We start from the raw sequence: 17,754 nt of genomic DNA, 5'->3' as shown, positions 1-17,754 counted from the left end.
TCATTACAATTTTCAAAAATGACCTTCAGCAATATTGTCAGTGTTTCATATCCAGTTGTTTCCCTGATGCAGAGTAAACTCCCTGCTCTCTCATCGCTCTCTCCAAATAAGACAATTTGAAAATGATATGTTAATAAAACATGAATAAAGTAGTGTTTTGATTAGAAACAAATCTGATGAATGCTCCCTTTCACCTTTCAGTGATGATGTGAGGGTTCCATATTCTTTTTTCCTTTGATGAACAGTCTTTCCTGCTCTTTCCAAGAGGTGTCTCCTCTGAAGCAGCAGCAACAGCGCCCTCTGCAAAGAAAAGTCTAAAAAGCTTACAGCACCTGGTATTCCCAGGCGGTCTCCCATTCAAGTACTAACCAGGCCCGACCCTGCTTAGCTTCCGAGATCGGACGAGATCGGGCGTGTTCAGGGTGGTATGGCCGTAAGCGATTAACTCCACCCACAATACCTCCTTTATACATGTGAATCATCACCATCATCAATGGTTCTTCTGTTGCTTTGCAACCATAGCATCTTGAGGTGTGGGTGGGCGGGAGGGTCAATTGTTCCAAAATCAATCTCAAGGTGCAATTTTGTCATATCGTTGCAAGAAAAAAATCATTACAATTTTCAAAAATGACCTTCAGCAATATTGTCAGTGTTTCATATCCAGTTGTTTCCCTGATGCAGAGTAAACTCCCTGCTCTTTCATCGCTCTCTCCAAATAAGACAATTTGAAAATGATATGTTAATAAAACATGAATAAAGTAGTGTTTTGATTAGAAACAAATCTGATGAATGCTCCCTTTCACCTTTCAGTGATGATGTGAGGGTTCCATATTCTTTTTTCCTTTGATGAACAGTCTTTCCTGCTCTTTCCAAGAGGTGTCTCCTCTGAAGCAGCAGCAACAGCGCCCTCTGCAAAGAAAAGTCTAAAAAGCTTACAGCACCTGGTATTCCCAGGCGGTCTCCCATTCAAGTACTAACCAGGCCCGACCCTGCTTAGCTTCCGAGATCGGACGAGATCGGGCGTGTTCAGGGTGGTATGGCCGTAAGCGATTAACTCCACCCACAATACCTCCTTTATACATGTGAATCATCACCATCATCAATGGTTCTTCTGTTGCTTTGCAACCATAGCATCTTGAGGTGTGGGTGGGCGGGGCGGTCAATTGTTCCAAAATCAATCTCAAGGTGCAATTTTGTCATATCGTTGCAAGAAAAAAATCATTACAATTTTCAAAAATGACCTTCAGCAATATTGTCAGTGTTTCATATCCAGTTGTTTCCCTGATGCAGAGTAAACTCCCTGCTCTTTCATCGCTCTCTCCAAATAAGACCATTTGAAAATGATATGTTAATAAAACATGAATAAAGTAGTGTTTTGATTAGAAACAAATCTGATGAATGCTCACTTTCACCTTTCAGTGATGATGTGAGGGTTCCATATTCTTTTTTCCTTTGATGAACAGTCTTTCCTGCTCTTTCCAAGAGGTGTCTCCTCTGAAGCAGCAGCAACAGCGCCCTCTGCAAAGAAAAGTCTAAAAAGCTTACAGCACCTGGTATTCCCAGGCGGTCTCCCATTCAAGTACTAACCAGGCCCGACCCTGCTTAGCTTCCGAGATCGGACGAGATCGGGCGTGTTCAGGGTGGTATGGCCGTAAGCGATTAACTCCACCCACAATACCTCCTTTATACATGTGAATCATCACCATCATCAATGGTTCTTCTGTTGCTTTGCAACCATAGCATCTTGAGGTGTGGGTGGGCGGGGCGGTCAATTGTTCCAAAATCAATCTCAAGGTGCAATTTTGTCATATCGTTGCAAGAAAAAAATCATTACAATTTTCAAAAATGACCTTCAGCAATATTGTCAGTGTTTCATATCCAGTTGTTTCCCTGATGCAGAGTAAACTCCCTGCTCTTTCATCGCTCTCTCCAAATAAGACCATTTGAAAATGATATGTTAATAAAACATGAATAAAGTAGTGTTTTGATTAGAAACAAATCTGATGAATGCTCACTTTCACCTTTCAGTGATGATGTGAGGGTTCCATATTCTTTTTTCCTTTGATGAACAGTCTTTCCTGCTCTTTCCAAGAGGTGTCTCCTCTGAAGCAGCAGCAACAGCGCCCTCTGCAAAGAAAAGTCTAAAAAGCTTACAGCACCTGGTATTCCCAGGCGGTCTCCGATTCAAGTACTAACCAGGCCCGACCCTGCTTAGCTTCCGAGATCGGACAAGATCGGGCTTGTTCAGGGTGGTATGGCCTTAAGTGATTAACTCCACCCACAATACCTCCTTTATACATGTGAATCATCACCATCATCAATGGTTCTTCTGTTGCTTTGCAACCATAGCATCTTGAGGTGTGGGTGGGCGGGAGGGTCAATTGTTCCAAAATCAATCTCAAGGTGCAATTTTGTCATATCGTTGCAAGAAAAAAATCATTACAATTTTCAAAAATGACCTTCAGCAATATTGTCAGTGTTTCATATCCAGTTGTTTCCCTGATGCAGAGTAAACTCCCTGCTCTTTCATCGCTCTCTCCAAATAAGACCATTTGAAAATGATATGTTAATAAAACATGAATAAAGTAGTGTTTTGATTAGAAACAAATCTGATGAATGCTCCCTTTCACCTTTCAGTGATGATGTGAGGGTTCCATATTCTTTTTTCCTTTGATGAACAGTCTTTCCTGCTCTTTCCAAGAGGTGTCTCCTCTGAAGCAGCAGCAACAGCGCCCTCTGCAAAGAAAAGTCTAAAAAGCTTACAGCACCTGGTATTCCCAGGCGGTCTCCCATTCAAGTACTAACCAGGCCCCACCCTGCTTAGCTTCCGAGATCGGACGAGATCGGGCATGTTCAGGGTGGTATGGCCGTAAGCGATTAACTCCACCCACAATACCTCCTTTATACATGTGAATCATCACCATCATCAATGGTTCTTCTGTTGCTTTGCAACCATAGCATCTTGAGGTGTGGGTGGGCGGGAGGGTCAATTGTTCCAAAATCAATCTCAAGGTGCAATTTTGTCATATCGTTGCAAGAAAAAAATCATTACAATTTTCAAAAATGACCTTCAGCAATATTGTCAGTGTTTCATATCCAGTTGTTTCCCTGATGCAGAGTAAACTCCCTGCTCTTTCATCGCTCTCTCCAAATAAGACCATTTGAAAATGATATGTTAATAAAACATGAATAAAGTAGTGTTTTGATTAGAAACAAATCTGATGAATGCTCACTTTCACCTTTCAGTGATGATGTGAGGGTTCCATATTCTTTTTTCCTCTGATGAACAGTCTTTCCTGCTCTTTCCAAGAGGTGTCTCCTCTGAAGCAGCAGCAACAGCGCCCTCTGCAAAGAAAAGTCTAAAAAGCTTACAGCACCTGGTATTCCCAGGCGGTCTCCCATTCAAGTACTAACCAGGCCCGACCCTGCTTAGCTTCCGAGATCGGACGAGATCGGGCGTGTTCAGGGTGGTATGGCCGTAAGCGATTAACTCCACCCACAATACCTCCTTTATACATGTGAATCATCACCATCATCAATGGTTCTTCTGTTGCTTTGCAACCATAGCATCTTGAGGTGTGGGTGGGCGGGAGGGTCAATTGTTCCAAAATCAATCTCAAGGTGCAATTTTGTCATATCGTTGCAAGAAAAAAATCATTACAATTTTCAAAAATGACCTTCAGCAATATTGTCAGTGTTTCATATCCAGTTGTTTCCCTGATGCAGAGTAAACTCCCTGCTCTTTCATCGCTCTCTCCAAATAAGACCATTTGAAAATGATATGTTAATAAAACATGAATAAAGTAGTGTTTTGATTAGAAACAAATCTGATGAATGCTCACTTTCACCTTTCAGTGATGATGTGAGGGTTCCATATTCTTTTTTCCTTTGATGAACAGTCTTTCCTGCTCTTTCCAAGAGGTGTCTCCTCTGAAGCAGCAGCAACAGCGCCCTCTGCAAAGAAAAGTCTAAAAAGCTTACAGCACCTGGTATTCCCAGGCGGTCTCCCATTCAAGTACTAACCAGGCCCGACCCTGCTTAGCTTCCGAGATCGGACGAGATCGGGCGTGTTCAGGGTGGTATGGCCGTAAGCGATTAACTCCACCCACAATACCTCCTTTATACATGTGAATCATCACCATCATCAATGGTTCTTCTGTTGCTTTGCAACCATAGCATCTTGAGGTGTGGGTGGGCGGGAGTGTCAATTGTTCCAAAATCAATCTCAAGGTGCAATTTTGTCATATCGTTGCAAGAAAAAAATCATTACAATTTTCAAAAATGACCTTCAGCAATATTGTCAGTGTTTCATATCCAGTTGTTTCCCTGATGCAGAGTAAACTCCCTGCTCTTTCATCGCTCTCTCCAAATAAGACCATTTGAAAATGATATGTTAATAAAACATGAATAAAGTAGTGTTTTGATTAGAAACAAATCTGATGAATGCTCCCTTTCACCTTTCAGTGATGATGTGAGGGTTCCATATTCTTTTTTCCTTTGATGAACAGTCTTTCCTGCTCTTTCCAAGAGGTGTCTCCTCTGAAGCAGCAGCAACAGCGCCCTCTGCAAAGAAAAGTCTAAAAAGCTTACAGCACCTGGTATTCCCAGGCAGTCTCTCATTCAAGTACTAACCAGGCCCCACGCTGCTTAGCTTCCGAGATCGGACGAGATCGGGCGTGTTCAGGGTGGTATGGCCGTAAGCGATTAACTCCACCCACAATACCTCCTTTATACATGTGAATCATTACCATCATCAATGGTTCTTCTGTTGCTTTGCAACCATAGCATCTTGAGGTGTGGGTGAGCGGGAGGGTCAATTGTTCCAAAATCAATCTCAAGGTGCAATTTTGTCATATCGTTGCAAGAAAAAAATCATTACAATTTTCAAAAATGACCTTCAGCAATATTGTCAGTGTTTCATATCCAGTTGTTTCCCTGATGCAGAGTAAACTCCCTGCTCTCTCATCGCTCTCTCCAAATAAGACAATTTGAAAATGATATGTTAATAAAACATGAATAAAGTAGTGTTTTGATTAGAAACAAATCTGATGAATGCTCCCTTTCACCTTTCAGTGATGATGTGAGGGTTCCATATTCTTTTTTCCTTTGATGAACAGTCTTTCCTGCTCTTTCCAAGAGGTGTCTCCTCTGAAGCAGCAGCAACAGCGCCCTCTGCAAAGAAAAGTCTAAAAAGCTTACAGCACCTGGTATTCCCAGGCGGTCTCCCATTCAAGTACTAACCAGGCCCGACCCTGCTTAGCTTCCGAGATCGGACGAGATCGGGCGTGTTCAGGGTGGTATGGCCGTAAGCGATTAACTCCACCCACAATACCTCCTTTATACATGTGAATCATCACCATCATCAATGGTTCTTCTGTTGCTTTGCAACCATAGCATCTTGAGGTGTGGGTGGGCGGGGCGGTCAATTGTTCCAAAATCAATCTCAAGGTGCAATTTTGTCATATCGTTGCAAGAAAAAAATCATTACAATTTTCAAAAATGACCTTCAGCAATATTGTCAGTGTTTCATATCCAGTTGTTTCCCTGATGCAGAGTAAACTCCCTGCTCTTTCATCGCTCTCTCCAAATAAGACCATTTGAAAATGATATGTTAATAAAACATGAATAAAGTAGTGTTTTGATTAGAAACAAATCTGATGAATGCTCACTTTCACCTTTCAGTGATGATGTGAGGGTTCCATATTCTTTTTTCCTTTGATGAACAGTCTTTCCTGCTCTTTCCAAGAGGTGTCTCCTCTGAAGCAGCAGCAACAGCGCCCTCTGCAAAGAAAAGTCTAAAAAGCTTACAGCACCTGGTATTCCCAGGCGGTCTCCCATTCAAGTACTAACCAGGCCCGACCCTGCTTAGCTTCCGAGATCGGACGAGATCGGGCGTGTTCAGGGTGGTATGGCCGTAAGCGATTAACTCCACCCACAATACCTCCTTTATACATGTGAATCATCACCATCATCAATGGTTCTTCTGTTGCTTTGCAACCATAGCATCTTGAGGTGTGGGTGGGCGGGAGGGTCAATTGTTCCAAAATCAATCTCAAGGTGCAATTTTGTCATATCGTTGCAAGAAAAAAATCATTACAATTTTCAAAAATGACCTTCAGCAATATTGTCAGTGTTTCATATCCAGTTGTTTCCCTGATGCAGAGTAAACTCCCTGCTCTTTCATCGCTCTCTCCAAATAAGACCATTTGAAAATGATATGTTAATAAAACATGAATAAAGTAGTGTTTTGATTAGAAACAAATCTGATGAATGCTCCCTTTCACCTTTCAGTGATGATGTGAGGGTTCCATATTCTTTTTTCCTTTGATGAACAGTCTTTCCTGCTCTTTCCAAGAGGTGTCTCCTCTGAAGCAGCAGCAACAGCGCCCTCTGCAAAGAAAAGTCTAAAAAGCTTACAGCACCTGGTATTCCCAGGCGGTCTCCCATTCAAGTACTAACCAGGCCCGACCCTGCTTAGCTTCCGAGATCGGACGAGATCGGGCGTGTTCAGGGTGGTATGGCCGTAAGCGATTAACTCCACCCACAATACCTCCTTTATACATGTGAATCATCACCATCATCAATGGTTCTTCTGTTGCTTTGCAACCATAGCATCTTGAGGTGTGGGTGGGCGGGAGGGTCAATTGTTCCAAAATCAATCTCAAGGTGCAATTTTGTCATATCGTTGCAAGAAAAAAATCATTACAATTTTCAAAAATGACCTTCAGCAATATTGTCAGTGTTTCATATCCAGTTGTTTCCCTGATGCAGAGTAAACTCCCTGCTCTTTCATCGCTCTCTCCAAATAAGACAATTTGAAAATGATATGTTAATAAAACATGAATAAAGTAGTGTTTTGATTAGAAACAAATCTGATGAATGCTCCCTTTCACCTTTCAGTGATGATGTGAGGGTTCCATATTCTTTTTTCCTTTGATGAACAGTCTTTCCTGCTCTTTCCAAGAGGTGTCTCCTCTGAAGCAGCAGCAACAGCGCCCTCTGCAAAGAAAAGTCTAAAAAGCTTACAGCACCTGGTATTCCCAGGCGGTCTCCGATTCAAGTACTAACCAGGCCCGACCCTGCTTAGCTTCCGAGATCGGACAAGATCGGGCTTGTTCAGGGTGGTATGGCCTTAAGTGATTATCTCCACCCACAATACCTCCTTTATACATGTGAATCATCACCATCATCAATGGTTCTTCTGTTGCTTTGCAACCATAGCATCTTGAGGTGTGGGTGGGCGGGGCGGTCAATTGTTCCAAAATCAATCTCAAGGTGCAATTTTGTCATATCGTTGCAAGAAAAAAATCATTACAATTTTCAAAAATGACCTTCAGCAATATTGTCAGTGTTTCATATCCAGTTGTTTCCCTTATGAAGAGTAAACTCCCTGCTCTTTCATCGCTCTCTCCAAATAAGACCATTTGAAAATGATATGTTAATAAAACATGAATAAAGTAGTGTTTTGATTAGAAACAAATCTGATGAATGCTCACTTTCACCTTTCAGTGATGATGTGAGGGTTCCATATTCTTTTTTCCTTTGATGAACAGTCTTTCCTGCTCTTTCCAAGAGGTGTCTCCTCTGAAGCAGCAGCAACAGCGCCCTCTGCAAAGAAAAGTCTAAAAAGCTTACAGCACCTGGTATTCCCAGGCGGTCTCCCATTCAAGTACTAACCAGGCCCCACCCTGCTTAGCTTCCGAGATCGGACGAGATCGGGCATGTTCAGGGTGGTATGGCCGTAAGCGATTAACTCCACCCACAATACCTCCTTTATACATGTGAATCATCACCATCATCAATGGTTCTTCTGTTGCTTTGCAACCATAGCATCTTGAGGTGTGGGTGGGCGGGAGGGTCAATTGTTCCAAAATCAATCTCAAGGTGCAATTTTGTCATATCGTTGCAAGAAAAAAATCATTACAATTTTCAAAAATGACCTTCAGCAATATTGTCAGTGTTTCATATCCAGTTGTTTCCCTGATGCAGAGTAAACTCCCTGCTCTTTCATCGCTCTCTCCAAATAAGACAATTTGAAAATGATATGTTAATAAAACATGAATAAAGTAGTGTTTTGATTAGAAACAAATCTGATGAATGCTCACTTTCACCTTTCAGTGATGATGTGAGGGTTCCATATTCTTTTTTCCTTTGATGAACAGTCTTTCCTGCTCTTTCCAAGAGGTGTCTCCTCTGAAGCAGCAGCAACAGCGCCCTCTGCAAAGAAAAGTCTAAAAAGCTTACAGCACCTGGTATTCCCAGGCGGTCTCCGATTCAAGTACTAACCAGGCCCGACCCTGCTTAGCTTCCGAGATCGGACAAGATCGGGCTTGTTCAGGGTGGTATGGCCTTAAGTGATTAACTCCACCCACAATACCTCCTTTATACATGTGAATCATCACCATCATCAATGGTTCTTCTGTTGCTTTGCAACCATAGCATCTTGAGGTGTGGGTGGGCGGGAGGGTCAATTGTTCCAAAATCAATCTCAAGGTGCAATTTTGTCATATCGTTGCAAGAAAAAAATCATTACAATTTTCAAAAATGACCTTCAGCAATATTGTCAGTGTTTCATATCCAGTTGTTTCCCTGATGCAGAGTAAACTCCCTGCTCTTTCATCGCTCTCTCCAAATAAGACCATTTGAAAATGATATGTTAATAAAACATGAATAAAGTAGTGTTTTGATTAGAAACAAATCTGATGAATGCTCACTTTCACCTTTCAGTGATGATGTGAGGGTTCCATATTCTTTTTTCCTTTGATGAACAGTCTTTCCTGCTCTTTCCAAGAGGTGTCTCCTCTGAAGCAGCAGCAACAGCGCCCTCTGCAAAGAAAAGTCTAAAAAGCTTACAGCACCTGGTATTCCCAGGCGGTCTCCCATTCAAGTACTAACCAGGCCCGACCCTGCTTAGCTTCCGAGATCGGACGAGATCGGGCGTGTTCAGGGTGGTATGGCCGTAAGCGATTAACTCCACCCACAATACCTCCTTTATACATGTGAATCATCACCATCATCAATGGTTCTTCTGTTGCTTTGCAACCATAGCATCTTGAGGTGTGGGTGAGCGGGAGGGTCAATTGTTCCAAAATCAATCTCAAGGTGCAATTTTGTCATATCGTTGCAAGAAAAAAATCATTACAATTTTCAAAAATGACCTTCAGCAATATTGTCAGTGTTTCATATCCAGTTGTTTCCCTGATGCAGAGTAAACTCCCTGCTCTCTCATCGCTCTCTCCAAATAAGACCATTTGAAAATGATATGTTAATAAAACATGAATAAAGTAGTGTTTTGATTAGAAACAAATCTGATGAATGCTCCCTTTCACCTTTCAGTGATGATGTGAGGGTTCCATATTCTTTTTTCCTTTGATGAACAGTCTTTCCTGCTCTTTCCAAGAGGTGTCTCCTCTGAAGCAGCAGCAACAGCGCCCTCTGCAAAGAAAAGTCTAAAAAGCTTACAGCACCTGGTATTCCCAGGCGGTCTCCCATTCAAGTACTAACCAGGCCCGACCCTGCTTAGCTTCCGAGATCGGACGAGATCGGGCGTGTTCAGAGTGGTATGGCCGTAAGCGATTAACTCCACCCACAATACCTCCTTTATACATGTGAATCATTACCATCATCAATGGTTCTTCTGTTGCTTTGCAACCATAGCATCTTGAGGTGTGGGTGGGCGGGAGGGTCAATTGTTCCAAAATCAATCTCAAGGTGCAATTTTGTCATATCGTTGCAAGAAAAAAATCATTACAATTTTAAAAAATGACCTTCAGCAATATTGTCAGTGTTTCATATCCAGTTGTTTCCCTGATGCAGAGTAAACTCCCTGCTCTCTCATCGCTCTCTCCAAATAAGACCATTTGAAAATGATATGTTAATAAAACATGAATAAAGTAGTGTTTTGATTAGAAACAAATCTGATGAATGCTCACTTTCACCTTTCAGTGATGATGTGAGGGTTCCATATTCTTTTTTCCTTTGATGAACAGTCTTTCCTGCTCTTTCCAAGAGGTGTCTCCTCTGAAGCAGCAGCAACAGCGCCCTCTGCAAAGAAAAGTCTAAAAAGCTTACAGCACCTGGTATTCCCAGGCGGTCTCCCATTCAAGTACTAACCAGGCCCGACCCTGCTTAGCTTCCGAGATCGGACGAGATCGGGCGTGTTCAGGGTGGTATGGCCGTAAGCGATTAACTCCACCCACAATACCTCCTTTATACATGTGAATCATCACCATCATCAATGGTTCTTCTGTTGCTTTGCAACCATAGCATCTTGAGGTGTGGGTGGGCGGGGGGGTCAATTGTTCCAAAATCAATCTCAAGGTGCAATTTTGTCATATCGTTGCAAGAAAAAAATCATTACAATTTTCAAAAATGACCTTCAGCAATATTGTCAGTGTTTCATATCCAGTTGTTTCCCTGATGCAGAGTAAACTCCCTGCTCTTTCATCGCTCTCTCCAAATAAGACAATTTGAAAATGATATGTTAATAAAACATGAATAAAGTAGTGTTTTGATTAGAAACAAATCTGATGAATGCTCCCTTTCACCTTTCAGTGATGATGTGAGGGTTCCATATTCTTTTTTCCTTTGATGAACAGTCTTTCCTGCTCTTTCCAAGAGGTGTCTCCTCTGAAGCAGCAGCAACAGCGCCCTCTGCAAAGAAAAGTCTAAAAAGCTTACAGCACCTGGTATTCCCAGGCGGTCTCCCATTCAAGTACTAACCAGGCCCGACCCTGCTTAGCTTCCGAGATCGGGCGTGTTCAGGGTGGTATGGCCGTAAGCGATTAACTCCACCCACAATACCTCCTTTATACATGTGAATCATCACCATCATCAATGGTTCTTCTGTTGCTTTGCAACCATAGCATCTTGAGGTGTGGGTGGGCGGGAGGGTCAATTGTTCCAAAATCAATCTCAAGGTGCAATTTTGTCATATCGTTGCAAGAAAAAAATCATTACAATTTTAAAAAATGACCTTCAGCAATATTGTCAGTGTTTCATATCCAGTTGTTTCCCTGATGCAGAGTAAACTCCCTGCTCTCTCATCGCTCTCTCCAAATAAGACCATTTGAAAATGATATGTTAATAAAACATGAATAAAGTAGTGTTTTGATTAGAAACAAATCTGATGAATGCTCACTTTCACCTTTCAGTGATGATGTGAGGGTTCCATATTCTTTTTTCCTTTGATGAACAGTCTTTCCTGCTCTTTCCAAGAGGTGTCTCCTCTGAAGCAGCAGCAACAGCGCCCTCTGCAAAGAAAAGTCTAAAAAGCTTACAGCACCTGGTATTCCCAGGCGGTCTCCCATTCAAGTACTAACCAGGCCCGACCCTGCTTAGCTTCCGAGATCGGACGAGATCGGGCGTGTTCAGGGTGGTATGGCCATAAGCGATTAACTCCACCCACAATACCTCCTTTATACATGTGAATCATCACCATCATCAATGGTTCTTCTGTTGCTTTGCAACCATAGCATCTTGAGGTGTGGGTGGGCAGGAGGGTCAATTGTTCCAAAATCAATCTCAAGGTGCAATTTTGTCATATCGTTGCAAGAAAAAAATCATTACAATTTTCAAAAATGACCTTCAGCAATATTGTCAGTGTTTCATATCCAGTTGTTTCCCTGATGCAGAGTAAACTCCCTGCTCTTTCATCGCTCTCTCCAAATAAGACCATTTGAAAATGATATGTTAATAAAACATGAATAAAGTAGTGTTTTGATTAGAAACAAATCTGATGAATGCTCACTTTCACCTTTCAGTGATGATGTGAGGGTTCCATATTCTTTTTTCCTTTGATGAACAGTCTTTCCTGCTCTTTCCAAGAGGTGTCTCCTCTGAAGCAGCAGCAACAGCGCCCTCTGCAAAGAAAAGTCTAAAAAGCTTACAGCACCTGGTATTCCCAGGCGGTCTCCCATTCAAGTACTAACCAGGCCCGACCCTGCTTAGCTTCCGAGATCAGACGAGATCGGGCGTGTTCAGGGTGGTATGGCCGTAAGCGATTAACTCCACCCACAATACCTCCTTTATACATGTGAATCATCACCATCATCAATGGTTCTTCTGTTGCTTTGCAACCATAGCATCTTGAGGTGTGGGTGGGCGGGAGGGTCAATTGTTCCAAAATCAATCTCAAGGTGCAATTTTGTCATATCGTTGCAAGAAAAAAATCATTACAATTTTCAAAAATGACCTTCAGCAATATTGTCAGTGTTTCATATCCAGTTGTTTCCCTGATGCAGAGTAAACTCCCTGCTCTCTCATCGCTCTCTCCAAATAAGACCATTTGAAAATGATATGTTAATAAAACATGAATAAAGTAGTGTTTTGATTAGAAACAAATCTGATGAATGCTCACTTTCACCTTTCAGTGATGATGTGAGGGTTCCATATTCTTTTTTCCTTTGATGAACAGTCTTTCCTGCTCTTTCCAAGAGGTGTCTCCTCTGAAGCAGCAGCAACAGCGCCCTCTGCAAAGAAAAGTCTAAAAAGCTTACAGCACCTGGTATTCCCAGGCGGTCTCCCATTCAAGTACTAACCAGGCCCGACCCTGCTTAGCTTCCGAGATCGGACGAGATCGGGCGTGTTCAGGGTGGTATGGCCGTAAGCGATTAACTCCACCCACAATACCTCCTTTATACATGTGAATCATCACCATCATCAATGGTTCTTCTGTTGCTTTGCAACCATAGCATCTTGAGGTGTGGGTGGGCGGGAGGGTCAATTGTTCCAAAATCAATCTCAAGGTGCAATTTTGTCATATCGTTGCAAGAAAAAAATCATTACAATTTTCAAAAATGACCTTCAGCAATATTGTCAGTGTTTCATATCCAGTTGTTTCCCTGATGCAGAGTAAACTCCCTGCTCTCTCATCGCTCTCTCCAAATAAGACAATTTGAAAATGATATGTTAATAAAACATGAATAAAGTAGTGTTTTGATTAGAAACAAATCTGATGAATGCTCCCTTTCACCTTTCAGTGATGATGTGAGGGTTCCATATTCTTTTTTCCTTTGATGAACAGTCTTTCCTGCTCTTTCCAAGAGGTGTCTCCTCTGAAGCAGCAGCAACAGCGCCCTCTGCAAAGAAAAGTCTAAAAAGCTTACAGCACCTGGTATTCCCAGGCGGTCTCCCATTCAAGTACTAACCAGGCCCGACCCTGCTTAGCTTCCGAGATCGGACGAGATCGGGCGTGTTCAGGGTGGTATGGCCGTAAGCGATTAACTCCACCCACAATACCTCCTTTATACATGTGAATCATCACCATCATCAATGGTTCTTCTGTTGCTTTGCAACCATAGCATCTTGAGGTGTGGGTGGGCGGGAGGGTCAATTGTTCCAAAATCAATCTCAAGGTGCAATTTTGTCATATCGTTGCAAGAAAAAAATCATTACAATTTTCAAAAATGACCTTCAGCAATATTGTCAGTGTTTCATATCCAGTTGTTTCCCTGATGCAGAGTAAACTCCCTGCTCTCTCATCGCTCTCTCCAAATAAGACCATTTGAAAATGATATGTTAATAAAACATGAATAAAGTAGTGTTTTGATTAGAAACAAATCTGATGAATGCTCACTTTCACCTTTCAGTGATGATGTGAGGGTTCCATATTCTTTTTTCCTTTGATGAACAGTCTTTCCTGCTCTTTCCAAGAGGTGTCTCCTCTGAAGCAGCAGCAACAGCGCCCTCTGCAAAGAAAAGTCTAAAAAGCTTACAGCACCTGGTATTCCCAGGCGGTCTCCCATTCAAGTACTAACCAGGCCCGACCCTGCTTAGCTTCCGAGATCGGACGAGATCGGGCGTGTTTTTTTTTTTTTCTTTTATTATCAAAAATAGATTGAATTTACATTTTTTTTACATACATTTGTTTTTTACATCGTTCGTTTACATGTTTGCCTCTGTCAGGTCTTAACTTTTCACATGTATACATCACTCGATACAGGAAACACACAAATCAATAAAAGCAATAAAACCAACCAAAAACAAAAAGGCCCAAAACAAATCTTAACCAAAATCCATTCTCACCTCATTCACATCTCCATTCGTTATTTCTATGAAGGTGCTCCCGTCCACAAACCCTTTCTGAAAGTCGTCTTTCCCAATGTAGCTGTACATCACTTTCACATCCCTTTCTGTCAAATTTTTAAAAACATTCCACACGTCACATTTTCTCCTTTCATACTGCGCAGTGTTTCTCCTTAGTTTCACTGCATATCGTGCGTGGCTCAGGACATAGTTTAACAGATTTACATTGCATCCTCTCTTTCTCTCCACCACTCCAAACAACCACAGCTTCTTCCATTCGCTTCTCCCCACAAAGTCTCCCTCCCAGCACCTATTTATTAACTCCCTTATTTTCCCAAAGTACACCCTTAGTTCCCCACATTCAACAAACTCATGCATACATGTCTCCACTCCCACTTCACATACGTCACATTCCTTTCCCACCTCCCGGTCAAACTTGCTCTTTATCAGGTTGTTGTATATCCTGTTGTGCCTTAGCATGTAGTCAAAGTGTTCACATTCAGTCGTGTTCCACTTCACTCTCAGATTGGTCCATATTTGCTTTGCATCCATGTTATCCATTACTTTGACCCACACTTTCTCTGCAGCCGGCCTCCTCAGTTCTTTCTCCCTCATACATTCATATATCATCCTTGTTTTTACATCCTTCAGACTCAACTTGCACTCCCCTTCCCCTACATACATATCTATTTCATCTTCTCCTCCGTTCACGTTCTCTCTCTCAATCATTTCCTTCCATTCTTTGGGCATTGCTTTTTTTATTTTTTCTATGACCCCTTCAGCTGTACCCGGCCATATTTCATCCCCATTCCCCCTGACCTCATCTACAATCACCTGTGCCCTCATAAAACCCGGTGTGTACTCGTACACCATGTCCCTCACCTTCCTTATCCCTGCTCTCCATATTACCCTGTTAAAGATGGTCTCCCCTTCCACTGTGATTTTTGGATTTAAAAACGCTGGCTGCTCCCATACCTGCTTTACATTTTTGCATTCATACTTCACGAAACTCAGAAACTCTCCCCACGCTCCCAGCATCTCTTTGTAATAATCAGTCACTCCATCTAACATCCCTTTTTTCATTTTCATATACACTCCACTCTCACCACACCCTCCAGTTTTGTTGATAGCTTCTGTTAAACACACCTTCCACACCTGATCACTTTTATTCTTTAAGTATCTCACCATCATTTTCACCCTCAGTGCTTTTTTTTTCCTCTCTAAGTTAACCAGTTTCAGTCCCCCATCTTCATACTCATTTTCTAGTACTTCCCTTGCTATTCTAACCCCCTTCCCATCCCACAAAAAGTCACTCACCATCCCTCCCACTTCTTTCATCACTTTCTCAGGCACATCCATCACATTCATCACATACACCAGCTTGCTCATTATTAAACAATTTACTACAATTACCTTCCCTTTTAGCTTCAATCCTCTTCTCTTCCAAAACCCTAACGTCTTTCTAATCCTATTCACTATCCCCTCATACTGCCTATCTCTCCCTTCTTTCTCCTCTATCCCTAAATTTACACCTAACACCTTCATATACCCTTTGTTTTCCTTCATTCTGATCTCCTCCCTCTCTTCTCTGTTCTCCCCTATGTACATTATCTCTGATTTCTCTATGTTTACTTTTGCTCCTGATGCCCTACCATACTGCTCTACACTTTTTAAAACCTCTACTACACTTTCTTTGTCCCTAACTGTCACTGTTGTGTCGTCTGCATATTGATATAGCGTGCTCATCTGTCCACCCGGTAGTTCTATGCCCTTAATCCCTCTATTTTGCAATATTAGTGCCGCTAGCGGCTCTGCTGACAAGGCGTACAGCAGAGCCGATAGCGGACATCCCTGTCTAACTGATCTCTCTAATCTAAACTCCTCTGTCACTATCCCGTTTATTTTTATCTTACTCGCTGCTCTTTCATACATCCTCCTTATCCATCTTATCATCCTATTTCCAAAACCCACTTTATCTAATACCTTATATAAATACCCATGATCTACTCTGTCAAATGCTTTATTCAGATCCAAACTCGCTACTATCCCTATATTGTTCCCCTTCATGTGTGTGATGGTGTCCCTAATACTGCTTATTGTGTCGGCTATGTCTCTTCCTGGTATGCTATATGCTTGTGTGCTTCCCACCACCGTCCCTATAACCCCCTTTATCCTATTCGCTAATACCTTTGCTAATATTTTATAATCACCATTTAACATTGTGAGTGGTCTGTAATTTTCTAATTTGTCCCTGCTCCCTTTTTTGTAAATTATACTAACTAGCCCTATTGTCATGCTGTGTGGCATCTCTCCCTTCTCTTCTATATACCTAAATAATCTATCTAACACTGGCACTAATTCTTCCTTAAACTCTATATAAAACTCTCCTATTATCCCATCTATCCCTGGACTTTTATTTCTGCCTAACTCATCTATTGCTTTCCCTATCTCTCCCTTAGTTATCTCTCCTTCACATCCTTCTCTGTCCTCATCACTCAGCCTAGCTTCCATCTTTTCTATCACCTGCCTGCGACTCTCCTCATCTACTTCTTCTTTCTTAAATAACTCCCTATAGAATTCTCCTACTCTTTCCACTATCCCTACAAAGTCAGTTATTCTTTCCCCTCTCTTTCCCTCCACTTGCTCAAAATAGTTATTCTTTTGCCTTACCTTCTCTAGCCCTAAGAAATAACTTGTACATTTTCCCCCTCTACTACATCTCTTGCCTTACTTCTAATTATTGCTCCCTTGCACTTTCCCTGTTCTATCTTTTTCAGTTCATCTTTCTTCTTTATATATTCCCCCAAATCATACTTGCCATCCTCCTCAGCTTTCTTTTCCTCTTCTCTCAACTCCTCTTTTAACTTTTTTTCCTTCTCTCTCTGTGTTTTCCCCCTCTTCCTACTGTGTTTTATGCTCATGGTCCGTACTCCCTCTTTTACCCCTTCCCACCACCTCCCTATATCTTCCTCATACATCCTGTCATCCTTCTCCCACCTTATGTATTCTCTCACTTCTTTTTTATATTTTTCATCTCTCAGCAACTCCCCATTCATGCACCACAGTCCCCCTCCTCTTCTCTCTGTTTCCCTTCCTATTGTAAATTTTAGCACCTTGTGATCACTAATAGTTGTGATTTTGTAATCTATACCACTTATCCTTTCTGCTATGCCCTTTGTGCTCAATACTAAATCTATCCTACTCTGTTTTAATTTTCCCTTCACCACTTGCATTCGTGAGTACTCTCTCCCCTCAGGATTTCTTTCTCTCCATACATCACTCAGTCCTTTCACACTTTTAATCTTTTCTAACATTCCTCTCGATGTATCATTCTTAAAACACATGTTCTCCGCCACATCCAATTTCCCACACCACACATTAAAGTCTCCTACTATCATACAGTTGCCATCACACATTGTTCCCATTTTTTCAAACATCCTCTTTCTCTCTTTCTCCTCATTTGGTGCATGCACATTTATCAGTTTTATGTTTTCATTCCTATATTTAAATTTTATCCCTATCATCCTGCCATCTTCCCCATCGTCACACTTGCTCACATCCTCTATCACTCCTCTTTTTATTAAAATCGCTACCCCCCCTGCTTCCCCATACCCATTGCTTGCATACACATCTCCCATCCATTCCTTCTCCACTTCTCTCATACTCCTTTCATCCCAGTGTGTCTCCTGGATACATATTATGTCACTTTTCCCCAATCCATACATCTGT

At 41.9% G+C, this 17,754-nt stretch overlaps 18 non-coding genes and 4 pseudogenes across 18 annotated transcripts; all 22 read right to left on the bottom strand.

The window, feature by feature from the left end:
- Positions 1-320: 320 nt before the first annotated feature.
- LOC138408063 (5S ribosomal RNA) lies at positions 321-439 on the bottom strand. Its single transcript, XR_011241380.1, has one exon. It is a non-coding gene; the product is annotated as a 5S ribosomal RNA (ribosomal RNA).
- A 490-nt stretch (positions 440-929) lies between these two features.
- LOC138408061 (5S ribosomal RNA) lies at positions 930-1,048 on the bottom strand. The gene has a single exon (XR_011241379.1). It is a non-coding gene; the product is annotated as a 5S ribosomal RNA (ribosomal RNA).
- A 490-nt stretch (positions 1,049-1,538) lies between these two features.
- LOC138408060 (5S ribosomal RNA) lies at positions 1,539-1,657 on the bottom strand. Its single transcript, XR_011241378.1, has one exon. It is a non-coding gene; the product is annotated as a 5S ribosomal RNA (ribosomal RNA).
- Positions 1,658-2,147: 490 nt separating this feature from the next.
- On the bottom strand, positions 2,148-2,266 carry LOC138409852 (5S ribosomal RNA; annotated as a pseudogene).
- A 490-nt stretch (positions 2,267-2,756) lies between these two features.
- LOC138408582 (5S ribosomal RNA) lies at positions 2,757-2,875 on the bottom strand. Its single transcript, XR_011241901.1, has one exon. It is a non-coding gene; the product is annotated as a 5S ribosomal RNA (ribosomal RNA).
- Positions 2,876-3,365: 490 nt separating this feature from the next.
- LOC138408059 (5S ribosomal RNA) lies at positions 3,366-3,484 on the bottom strand. Its single transcript, XR_011241377.1, has one exon. It is a non-coding gene; the product is annotated as a 5S ribosomal RNA (ribosomal RNA).
- A 490-nt stretch (positions 3,485-3,974) lies between these two features.
- LOC138408058 (5S ribosomal RNA) lies at positions 3,975-4,093 on the bottom strand. The gene has a single exon (XR_011241376.1). It is a non-coding gene; the product is annotated as a 5S ribosomal RNA (ribosomal RNA).
- A 490-nt stretch (positions 4,094-4,583) lies between these two features.
- On the bottom strand, positions 4,584-4,702 carry LOC138409344 (5S ribosomal RNA). Its single transcript, XR_011242664.1, has one exon. It is a non-coding gene; the product is annotated as a 5S ribosomal RNA (ribosomal RNA).
- A 490-nt stretch (positions 4,703-5,192) lies between these two features.
- LOC138408057 (5S ribosomal RNA) lies at positions 5,193-5,311 on the bottom strand. The gene has a single exon (XR_011241375.1). It is a non-coding gene; the product is annotated as a 5S ribosomal RNA (ribosomal RNA).
- A 490-nt stretch (positions 5,312-5,801) lies between these two features.
- Positions 5,802-5,920, bottom strand: LOC138408055 (5S ribosomal RNA). The gene has a single exon (XR_011241373.1). It is a non-coding gene; the product is annotated as a 5S ribosomal RNA (ribosomal RNA).
- A 490-nt stretch (positions 5,921-6,410) lies between these two features.
- LOC138408054 (5S ribosomal RNA) lies at positions 6,411-6,529 on the bottom strand. Its single transcript, XR_011241372.1, has one exon. It is a non-coding gene; the product is annotated as a 5S ribosomal RNA (ribosomal RNA).
- Positions 6,530-7,019: 490 nt separating this feature from the next.
- LOC138409850 (5S ribosomal RNA) lies at positions 7,020-7,138 on the bottom strand (annotated as a pseudogene).
- A 490-nt stretch (positions 7,139-7,628) lies between these two features.
- Positions 7,629-7,747, bottom strand: LOC138408581 (5S ribosomal RNA). The gene has a single exon (XR_011241900.1). It is a non-coding gene; the product is annotated as a 5S ribosomal RNA (ribosomal RNA).
- Positions 7,748-8,237: 490 nt separating this feature from the next.
- Positions 8,238-8,356, bottom strand: LOC138409849 (5S ribosomal RNA; annotated as a pseudogene).
- Positions 8,357-8,846: 490 nt separating this feature from the next.
- Positions 8,847-8,965, bottom strand: LOC138408053 (5S ribosomal RNA). Its single transcript, XR_011241371.1, has one exon. It is a non-coding gene; the product is annotated as a 5S ribosomal RNA (ribosomal RNA).
- Positions 8,966-9,455: 490 nt separating this feature from the next.
- LOC138408408 (5S ribosomal RNA) lies at positions 9,456-9,574 on the bottom strand. Its single transcript, XR_011241727.1, has one exon. It is a non-coding gene; the product is annotated as a 5S ribosomal RNA (ribosomal RNA).
- Positions 9,575-10,064: 490 nt separating this feature from the next.
- LOC138408052 (5S ribosomal RNA) lies at positions 10,065-10,183 on the bottom strand. Its single transcript, XR_011241370.1, has one exon. It is a non-coding gene; the product is annotated as a 5S ribosomal RNA (ribosomal RNA).
- Positions 10,184-10,673: 490 nt separating this feature from the next.
- Positions 10,674-10,782, bottom strand: LOC138409582 (5S ribosomal RNA; annotated as a pseudogene).
- A 490-nt stretch (positions 10,783-11,272) lies between these two features.
- Positions 11,273-11,391, bottom strand: LOC138408378 (5S ribosomal RNA). The gene has a single exon (XR_011241697.1). It is a non-coding gene; the product is annotated as a 5S ribosomal RNA (ribosomal RNA).
- Positions 11,392-11,881: 490 nt separating this feature from the next.
- Positions 11,882-12,000, bottom strand: LOC138408263 (5S ribosomal RNA). Its single transcript, XR_011241582.1, has one exon. It is a non-coding gene; the product is annotated as a 5S ribosomal RNA (ribosomal RNA).
- Positions 12,001-12,490: 490 nt separating this feature from the next.
- LOC138408051 (5S ribosomal RNA) lies at positions 12,491-12,609 on the bottom strand. Its single transcript, XR_011241369.1, has one exon. It is a non-coding gene; the product is annotated as a 5S ribosomal RNA (ribosomal RNA).
- A 490-nt stretch (positions 12,610-13,099) lies between these two features.
- On the bottom strand, positions 13,100-13,218 carry LOC138408050 (5S ribosomal RNA). The gene has a single exon (XR_011241368.1). It is a non-coding gene; the product is annotated as a 5S ribosomal RNA (ribosomal RNA).
- Positions 13,219-17,754: the final 4,536 nt, after the last annotated feature.

This window comes from Paralichthys olivaceus, chromosome 5 (assembly GCF_024713975.1).
Source record: "Paralichthys olivaceus isolate ysfri-2021 chromosome 5, ASM2471397v2, whole genome shotgun sequence".
NCBI classification, from domain to species: domain Eukaryota; kingdom Metazoa; phylum Chordata; class Actinopteri; order Pleuronectiformes; family Paralichthyidae; genus Paralichthys; species Paralichthys olivaceus.
This window is presented reverse-complemented; position numbering and strand designations above follow the sequence as displayed.